The sequence below is a fragment of the Lampetra planeri genome, chromosome 45 (genome assembly GCF_965212315.1).
Source record: "Lampetra planeri chromosome 45, kcLamPlan1.2.h2, whole genome shotgun sequence".
NCBI lineage: Eukaryota > Metazoa > Chordata > Hyperoartia > Petromyzontiformes > Petromyzontidae > Lampetra > Lampetra planeri.
In genome coordinates this window covers 5,626,141-5,636,540 of record NC_136151.1, presented here as the reverse complement: position 1 = coordinate 5,636,540, position 10,400 = coordinate 5,626,141, and positions in this window count along the sequence as shown.

Below are 10,400 nucleotides of genomic sequence, written 5' to 3'. Positions count from 1 at the left end.
TACCATGTTTCAGATCTGCCTTGTGTTCGCAAACGCGGTCCGAGACATGTCGTTTTATTTCCCCAATGTAACTGCTGCCGCAGCCACAACTCAGTTTGTAAACAACCGGGTATTGCATATCAGGAATCACATCATTTACAGTTTGGATCAAATCACGGATTTTGTGTACTGTGTTCAAACGAACCTGGATCTTGTGTTTGTTTAAGATTTTGGAAATCTTTTTGGTAACCCCTGCTATGTATGTCAAAAGAACATGCGTTTTCAGGACAGCTTTGTATTCCTGCGATACTTGGAGATTGAAAAAGACTGACAAAGATAAGGTATTGACACTCGAAATTTATTGCTGCAGAAGGATCCTGCATCTAAGCTGGACTCAAAGACTGAACAACGTAGAAGCAATAAAAAAAGGTTGCACAGAAGAAGACCTATTGCAGGCAGCGATGATAAGGAAACTGGCACTATTTGTACATTGTGGGATGGACAACAGCAGGAAAATGTAATGTATGTTGTTCGGAACAATGGAAGGAACAGGAAAGAGAGGAATACTTAACAGAGAATGACTTGACGACGACATCATGAAGAGGTTGGTGCCTGAAAGATCTGACACTACTTGAGGATATTAGCACAAAACTTGAGAAAGGGGAAATAAATGACGAAATGTGCAGTTGACACCTACGGGCTATCTGCCCATGGAGAGTGATGATGATCTTCAAGGGAGCTTTGTACTTTCACACAAACAACACAGAAAATCATGTTGACAGCTCCACAGGTGGAGGCGAATGGCCAAATCTATCAAACAAGTTCAAAATTAAATCGTCCAACACAAACCGGGAGTGCCGCTCGCCCTGTAACCATGAAGACCGCCCCCAGCACCTCTTCCCCAAATCTCAAGGGGGTTCAGGTTTTTGAGAATTGTTATTTTTGAATTAAGGACAGTACACAGTAGAGGTTCAGGTTTTCAGAGTTTTAATATGTGAATTAATGATAGTACATAGTAGAGGTTCAGGTGTTTCAGTTTTAATGTTTGAAGTACTGTACAGGTCTTGATTTAAAGCTTTCGTGACTGCCGGAATCCATACTCTTTGGTTATTTCGGTAAAGTCACGCAGTTAGAAACTAACTACGTAATTTTACAGTACAGTACAAGTGTTGTGTTGTTACGGTATATCTGTTAACCCCTTATCAGTGGCTACTTTATTACAGACCAATTCAGACCTTATTGGTAACCCCGTGTCCCTTATAAATCTCTACGTTCATCCTACAAAGTCTCATCCCAAGGGACAAAACACAAACAAATAGACACAAAAATGTTGCCCATTTTGAAACGGCTGTACACCGTATGGACCTGAAAACTCAATTTCCCTGTACAAGAATACGGGTAAACCGTATGGGTTGACGGGTATGTGACACGTGTTGACAAACTTAGCTTTGATGTCGTGGCAAACAAGGGGGGCGCTCCAGAGCTATGGTTCGAGTTGAAGTGAGTCGCGCTTTGTGGTTGTCCCCTATTTTGTGACTATTATGAAATAGTTTTTTATGACCAGACCATTTTTGAGTATGATCATCTTACACTACACAAATTGATAATGGGCCGAATTGAGGAAATCGACTACACGGATTAATCAGGGAAGTACAATACAGGAGTACATTAGGTTCCCTGCACAGTAAATCACATCGCAGGAGCACTCCCCTATCCGAATTCACAGCAACAGGACCCCACTTCTGAGCAGGAAAATCAAGAACTATCCTGTGTTAATTTACTTATTTTTCTTTCGGATCTTGTGCTCTAACTGTATGACAGTCCCGTGTACTGTAGAATCATTAGCTAAGTAACTATACCCCTTTTGGCACAGTTCTCCTCAGCCCTTTCCCCTCAGGAGAGATCCTTCCTCCACCTCAGCCAATCTTACAGTCGTTCACGAACAGCATTTGCCCCAACATTCTGCTAAAGCCTATATGGGGGATATATCTATTGTGTGTGTGTGTTTGTGTGCATGAATCTGTGCATTGTGCCTGTTCTCTGCGTTGGTTACACTCCGTGCTCTGAGGACGCACGACTCGAGTCCAGAATCCTCACTGAGTCACCATCACCCCCCAAAGTGCGGGGAAGAGAGGCTGACTAAATGAGTGGTGAATCACGTGCAGCAGCTCAGCAAGCGTGCTGTGACGGTTCCACCTGAAGACGGAAGCTTGTGTCGCCTCCAAAACGTCGTGATTCTTATTTTATTTTTTATTTTACTTTTATTAATTTTAATTTTTTACCTACGTGACTTTACCGAAAAAACCTAAGAATATTTAAGTATATAGTTCAACTATCGGACCTAAAAGCCGAGAGCGATGGCGGCACAGCGCCCCCTACTGGGCGAGCTGTGTGAAGTGCAACAAAGGCGCAGACTGCCGCCTCCTGCTGGCCTGCTGGGGAGTGGCATCCACGAGGTTTTCTGTACTTACAGTGAGGGAAAGAAGTATTTGATCCCCTGCTGATTTTGTACGTTTGCCCACTGACAAAGAAATTATCAGTCCATAATTTTAATGGTAGGTTCATTTGAACATAACATTTTTGACATGCGTTTTTCTGGAATTTTTTGTTGCTATTCTGTCTCTCACTGTTCAAATAAACCTACCATTAAAATTATAGACTGATCATTTCTTTGTCAGTGGGCAAACGTACAAAATCAGCAGGGGATCAAATACTTTTTTCCCTCACTGTATGCACCAAACAACAGTTCGGAGTGTTTGGCCTTCTTGGAGATGTTGGGTGCAGTGCTCGACAGAGTGCCGCCTACTGACTCCATAATCTTACTGGGCGACTTCAATGCTCACGTGGGAGACGATGGAGATACCTGGAGAGTTATGATTGTGAGAAATGGCCCCACGTGATCTGAACCTGAATGGTGAGATGTTATTATAATTCTGCACTAGTCACGGAATGTCGATGAACAAACACCATGTTTGAATTTCGATTTAAAGCTTTCGTGACTGCAGGGATTCATCTTCTTGGTTCTTTCGGTAAAGTCACGTAGAAAGAAATCAATAAAATAATAAAGATAAAATAATTCTCACGACGTATCGGCCACAACGCAAGTATCCGTCTTCAGGTGAAGAACAGGTCTGTCAAGGAGACATTGAGATTCTGTCTCCTTGACAGACCTGTTCTTCACCTGAAGACGGTTACTTGCGTTGTGGCCAATACGTCGAGAGAATTATTTTATTTTTATTTTTTTATTATTTTCTTTCTACGTGACTTTACCAAAAGAACCAAGAAGACCATGTTTGAACACAAGGATGCTCAGAGAGCAATGGTTGCACAGCGCCCCCTACTGGACGATCTGCGTGAAGTGCAACAAATGCGCAGACTGCCGCCCTCTGCTGGCCTGCTGGGGAGTGGCATCCACGAGGTATCGTGGAATGTCCTCGTCTGTCCCTCTCTCTACAGAAACGCAGAGCTTTGAGTCGAGTGAATTCCGGTGACTCGCGTGAAAAAAAAACCCGACAGGGACTTTCCCATATTCTTAGGTTTTTTCGGTAAAGTGACTGTGTAGGTAAAAAATTTAAATGAATAAAAGTAAAATAAAATAAAAATCACGACGTTTCGGAGGCAACACAAGCTTCCATCTTCAGGTGGAACCGTCACAGCACGATAGCTGTATCACTTGATATCACTTGATACAGCTATCGTGCTGTGACGGTTCCACTTGAAGACGGAAGCTTGTGTTGCCTCCGAAACGTCGTGATTTTTATTTTATTTTTATTTTACTTTTCTTCATTTTTATCTTTTTTTACCTACGTAACTTTACCGAAAAAACCTAAGAACATGAATCCTTGCAGTCACGAAAGCTTCAAATCTAGAAGAAACTTTCCCAGCCACGTGCACCGTGACACTGACCCAACCGGCGTCTCTCCCTCTGCAGGCGATCTCTCTCCCCTCCACCGCGACAGCGCGCTCCTTGAGGCCGCGTCGATGAGAGGATCCTCCCAGCGATGTTCATATGCGAGCCCTCACCCCATGGCACGTGCAGGTATTGTGTATGTTTCTCTCAATCGATGCGGGGTTTGGTTTGTGCGATTTAGCGTGCAGTAATACCACCGTGGCAAGATGTTAACTGCCTCGCATGGTATGCCTGCTGCTGTATAGTTGGAGTCTGTGTGTCTCTCTCTCATCATCACGGTGGCTAGGAGATGTTAACTATCTTGCCTGGTATACAGGAGTTCGTGGGTTTTATATCAACCCTGATGCCTGCTGCTGTATATTTGGAGTTTGCGTGTCTCTCTCTCATCAACATCACAGTGGCTAGGATATGTTACCTACCTCACCTGGTATGCAGGTCGTGGGTTCGATCCCGGCCCTGATGCCTGCTGCTGTATATTCGGAGTCTGTATGTTTCTCTCTCTCATCATCACGGTGGATAGGAGATGTTAACTACCTCGCCTGGTATGCAGGAGGTCGTGGGTTCGATCCCGACCCTGATGCCTGCTGCTGTATATTTGGAGTTTGCGTGTCTCTCTCTCTCATCATCATCATCACGGTGGCTAGTAGATGTTAAATACCTCCCCTGGTATGCAGGTCGTGGGTTCGATCCTGATGCCTGCTGCTGTATATTTGGAGTCTGTATGTCTCTCTCTCATCATCATCACGGTAGCTAGGAGATGTTAACCACCTCGCCTGGTATACAGGAGCTTGTGGGTTCAACCCTGACGCCTGCTGCTGCTGATGTATATTTGGAGTTTGCGTGTCTCTTTCGCCGTGATCACGTGACAATGCAGCCTTGAGAGCGGTGCTCTGGAACGCTAAATTAGACGAAACTTTTCGCCAGGATGACGCCGTGCATATTTATTTTTTCTATTGCTGCCGTTATAAAGTCACGAAAAATACCATGCAGCATTTTCATTAAGTAGTTGTATATAGCAAAACGTCGCACTCAAATTGTAAATGTTGTGGATTTACTCTCCAACACACCGGTGGGCTGAAGTAGTAACTAATTGGCGTTTTGTTTACGTGACAAATCCCTTACTAATTGGCTGTGTCGGGTGGTGGAGGGTTACAACGCAACATTTATACTTACGCGATCTAACCCAAAAAGCTTTATCATGAATATTGGTCGCGAAAACCTACGTGTTAAACACCTTTATACAAGGGATCATGTTTGCAATAACCACAACACAAGCAGTCAAAATGCAAACAAAAAGAAACAACTCTGATCATGATAATGATATGCACTGTCCTTGAGGTTGATTGGTCCACACCCGAGACAGCTTTTCTTAGAGCCTAGTCGCCATTGGTGTTGGACCAGATAACGCCACAAGGCGTACAACTCAAAAACAGCGCACTATCAGAGTATTGAGAGTTCGGGGTAAACCTTTACACTATGAGACCTCCTTTACCAGTGGCAAAATATATTAATAGGTTTTTTTTGTACCAGTTGAAAGGGTAAACACCTATTACTATATTTTGCCACTGGTAAAGGAGGTCTCATAGTGTTAAACTGTATGTAGTGTATAATGTACTGCATATATTTGACACTTGATTCAAGCGTAGCTACTTTGTGTTGTCATGCAAACGATGCCGACCGCCGGACTGGGTTACAGTCATTTGGAGCGGCTTTTGCCGATTATCCTTCGACTGCCGGATAAATGTTGGAAGCCGGATAATCGCGCCACTGATAATCGATGATAAACTGTATAGCTCAGTTTAATTTACATGGGGACGTTGGTGCATCCCTTCTGCCTGTTCCACAGCCATTGAGGACCTCTTCGATCGCTTTCAGTCTGGAACCTTCCCCGTTGACCATGCCGCCCATGGGTGGCGACCCTCCCAGAAGCACGAGGCTCCTGATATCTATATTCTTGGGTTTTTTCGGTAAAGTCACGTAGGTAAAAAATTAAAATTAATAAAAGTAAAATAAATAAAAAATCACGTTTCGGAGGCAACACAAGCCTCCGAAACGTCGTGATTTTTATTTAATTTTTTAATTTAATTTTACTTTTATTAATTTTAATTTTTTACCTACGTGACTTTACAAAAAAAAAACAAGAATATGATTCCTTGCAGTCACGAAAGCTTCAAATCTAGAACTCCTGATATCTGTGTATGCGTCTCTGTTGGTCCGAGTGTCTGTGGGTCTCTGTGTACGTGTGTATTTGTAACTTCTTTTGCACCATACGTAGCCAACCGTGGTAATCTGTGGGTCTCTATTGGTCCAATGTCTCTGGGTCTGTGTACGATTGTATGTGAAACTTCTTTCGCACCGTACATAGCCAACCGTCCTATGTGGGTGTCTGTGTCTGATAAATATGAACCTCTTTTGCACCACACGTAGCCAACCGTGCTAATGTGCGAGTCTCTGTGGGTCTCTATGCGTATGGGTGTCTGTGGGTCTCTGTGTCTGTTATGGATGAACTTCTTTCGCACAGTACGTAGCCATCCATGGTAATCTGTGGGTCTCTGTGTGTGTAGTAATTGTCCCACACGATCCCTGGAACGAGGGAGAGAAAACACTCCACGCTCTGATTGGTTAGGGGGCACGGGAAGCAAGATGATTGGCTGGACCATTCACAAGGGAAAAGAGGGTTGGGGTGAGCGTCAGGTGGGGTGACGATAATTGGTGGAGACTTAGTGCGACGAGGGGCAGAGCCAAGAAGAGGTGAAAAGAGGGAGCGGGTGGGTGCATGAGTAGGTGAGTGGGTGGGTGAGTGGGTACGTGGGTGAGTGGGTGGGTGAGTGAGTGGGTGCGTGGGTGAGTGGGTGGGTGAGTGGGTGAATGGGTGGGTGAGTGGGTGGATGAGTGGGTGAGTGGGTACGTGGGTGAGTGGGTGGGTGAGTGGGTGGGTGAGTGGGTGCGTGGGTGGATGAGTGGGTGAGTTAGTGGGTGGATGAGTGGGTGAGTGGGTTTGGTGAGTGAGTGGGTGCGCGAGCGTCAGGTGTGACGGTTCGGCCAGGTGAGGGTGAGAGGTGACGATTGGTGGAGACTTCGTGCGACGAGGGGCGGAGCCAGGAAGAGGTGAAAAGAGGGAGCGGGTGAGTGGGTGGGTGAGTGGGTGAGCGAGTGGGTGGGTGAGCGAGTGGGTGGGTGAGCGAGTGGATGGGTGAGCGAGTGGGTGGGCGAGCGAGTGGGTGGGCGAGTGCGTGGATGCGTGGGTGAGCGTCAAGTGTGACAGTTCGGCCAGGTGAGGGTGAGAGGTGACGACGACGTGCGGAGTCAGGAAGAGGTTAAAAGAGGGAGCGGGTGGCAGGGTTGGGGGGCGTTGAGGGAGACAGCGAGGATGAAGTTGTGGACCCATGCCGTGAAATAAAGACATTAACTTGGTGACAAAGAAAAGGGCCAGTCTTCTTTCACATGTATGTTGAACTTCTTTCGCACCGTACGTAGCCGTCCGGGCTCAGCGGAGGTGAGCGGGAAGGGTGGCTTCGCTCTCGCGATCATTGGAACAACACAAACCACCTCCACCACGACACGGTGGCGATCCACGGGAGAGGCTCGGTGTGCGTACACGGCATTCGATAGACCACGTTTTGGTTTAACGAAACTTTGGATTTCTTTCACCAATATTTTACACGGAGAGCTAATGATAAAATAAAACAATGAATGCACTGAAATTAATAGGTAGCTATTTGAAAATCTACCGCACTGTCTAAATAATATGACGTCTAAATGCGGGCAAAACATGTTTTTTGTTAATTTGTTTGTGTTTCTCCCTTGTGATGGGACTTTCTAGAATGAACGTTGAGATTTATAAGGGGCACTGGGTGACCATTAAGCTCTGAATTGGTCTACAGTAAGGTAGGGAACTGATAATGGGTTCACAGCTATGCGTTTCTTCACTGTGCTTTATACTGTACAGTATAACATTTTAATATTATGTTCTATATAAATTGCCTTCATTGACCATATGAGGAGTAAGCTGTGAAGTGTTCATAGTGTGAAATGGTAAGTCACCAAGGCTGGGAACGCATCCTCATGGCACCAATGTTGTAAGTTGTTCACTATACGACGTTTCAATATACGAACAAGCTCCAGGAACGCGGTATCACTGTGTGCGCAGCTAGCATATTTCTACCCAAAATTCACGACACAGTACGCGGTTTGGGTTCACTCGTTCGGCCATGTGGTCAAACGTGAGACTACTGCACTGTGCCGTGTGTACTGTGCCGTGTGTACTGTGCCGTGTGTACTGTGCCGTGTGTATTGTGCCGTGTGTACTGTGCCGTGTGTACTGTGCCGTGTGTACTGTGCCGTTACTGTGCCGTGTTACTGTGCCGTGTTACTGTGCCGTGTGTACTGTGCCGTGTGTACTGTGCCGTGTGTACTGTGCCGTGTGTACTGTGCCGTGTGTACTGTGCCGTGTGTACTGTATGCGTAAAGGCAGCGGTGGTGAAGCGGTTAATGCTGCGCTGCGCTACGAACCTGGCGACCCGAGTTTTGATTCCCGCTCACGGCCACCAACACCCAGTAATAGCGATTATCTGAACCGGTCCTGGGCCTCCCCTGGGTATACTCAGCCTCAAATGAGTAACTGGTGTAGCGGTGGTGGTGTAACAAACATCGCCACTTGCATTCACGTTACTAACGCCGTTAGCAACGTGAATGCAAGTACCGTGTCATTTTAAACATGCTGTCAGAGAGAGTTAGATGTACACACATATACAAAGACCCACACTTATACATGTGTAATAATTCTCCAGAGACGGATTCGGAATCGGTCCTCTTTATTTCCACTCCACGGTACACCTTCTCCCACACGCTCCGCTGCTGGCTGACAACGGAGTGGCGGCGGACCCCCACCAGCTCTCACCCCGCACGTGGCAACCAGAGCCCCGCTCGCGCGTGGCTCTCGCCCCTCTTCAGTTCCCAGTCTCCCCCCGAACCTTCCTCTCTCTCTCTCTCTTAACCCCTTCGTCACGTGGTCCTCCCAGCCAATCCTCCATGGGCAATCTCCACCGTTCCAGATGGTTCCCTGTCAATCCCGGGACCACGCCTCTTACCCGGATCCCCATTGGCTGGGGCCCCAATTGGCTGGGCCAATCATTCCAGATGACATGCCGTGATCACGCTGACCCCACGCTCCCTATCTCAACCCTTATTGGCCATAAGCAGGACCGGCAAGCCAATCCCCAACGTGAACCCATCATAGCTGTTATTACATCACCCCCCCCCCGGTGAAAAAAAATAGCCGTCTCGGCTGGGAAAGGGTGATAAACCAATTCCGAAACATATTATTAGGGCACCAAGGTGCATTTAACGATATGAGGGTGAACCGGCGCCCCTGCGCCTACAACATTTAAAAGTCACCCAAACAACAAATCACGACACACATTAGGGCGCCCCTGCAGCGCAGTAACAACAGGGAATTAAACGAACGGACAAACGTTAACGAAACGGGAGAGATTTCGACCGCGTGCGAGACGCGGGACCCCCTCCGCTTCCAGCGCCTGATCCCTTCGCTTCCGGATGGACAGGAGGTGGTAGGCTTGAAGAAGAAGTAGGTTGTGGATGCTTGGTCACGTCCAGGTCAGGTTTCCTTGGAGGGGGGGCGGCTGGGGCCACCTCAGCCCTCAGAACCTGTTCATCTGTAGGAGGCACAACACAGTCCCCCTTGGGAGCAATGGGTGTGGCAATCGGCGTGGTCGGCTTGACGGAACCCGGCAGGTCAACTAATGGGGATGAAGGGCCGACACGCGCGTCAACATAGGGTTTAAGCCGTGAGGAGTGGACATACCACCGCCGATTTTCATACTGAACACGGATACTCTGCAAGTTCCGAACATCTATTAGTGTTACAGGCCCCCGCCACGGCCTGTGCAGTTTGGGGGATGTGCCCGCCGGCACCTGGGGGCAGTGGAGCCACGCCCGGTCCCCCACTGACCAAGACATGTGAGTATGCGATCGACGCGCATAACATTCGTTCCTTTCCTGAGCACGGGCTGTCGCACACCGGGCAGCCTCTCGCGCCTCCGTCACTCGTTCAAGCGATTCACGCACGTGGTCAGGCAAGGAACGGGACGGTCGTTTGCCCTGCTGACCCAATTGCACGTCGATGGGTGGAACATTTTCACGGCCATACATCAAAAAGAATGGTGAGTATCCCGTGGATGTGTGAGGAACCATGCGGTAAGCCGCCAAGACGCCTGGTATGTGCAGGTCCCAATCGGTTTGCTTTTCACTGACCGTGTGACAAAGCATAGCCGAGAGGGTGCGGTTGAATCGTTCCACCATACCATCCGTTTGTGGGTGGTAAGGGGAAGTGCGAATTTTCTTCGTACCCAACGCGTCACAAACTTCCTTAAGCAATTTGGAAGAGAAATTCCGCCCCTGATCTGTGAGCAGCCTTTCAGGTGCCCCCTTGTCCATGACATACCCGTTCAAGAAAGCGTCAGTAATGGATGCTGCCGTCTGGTCGGGTAGG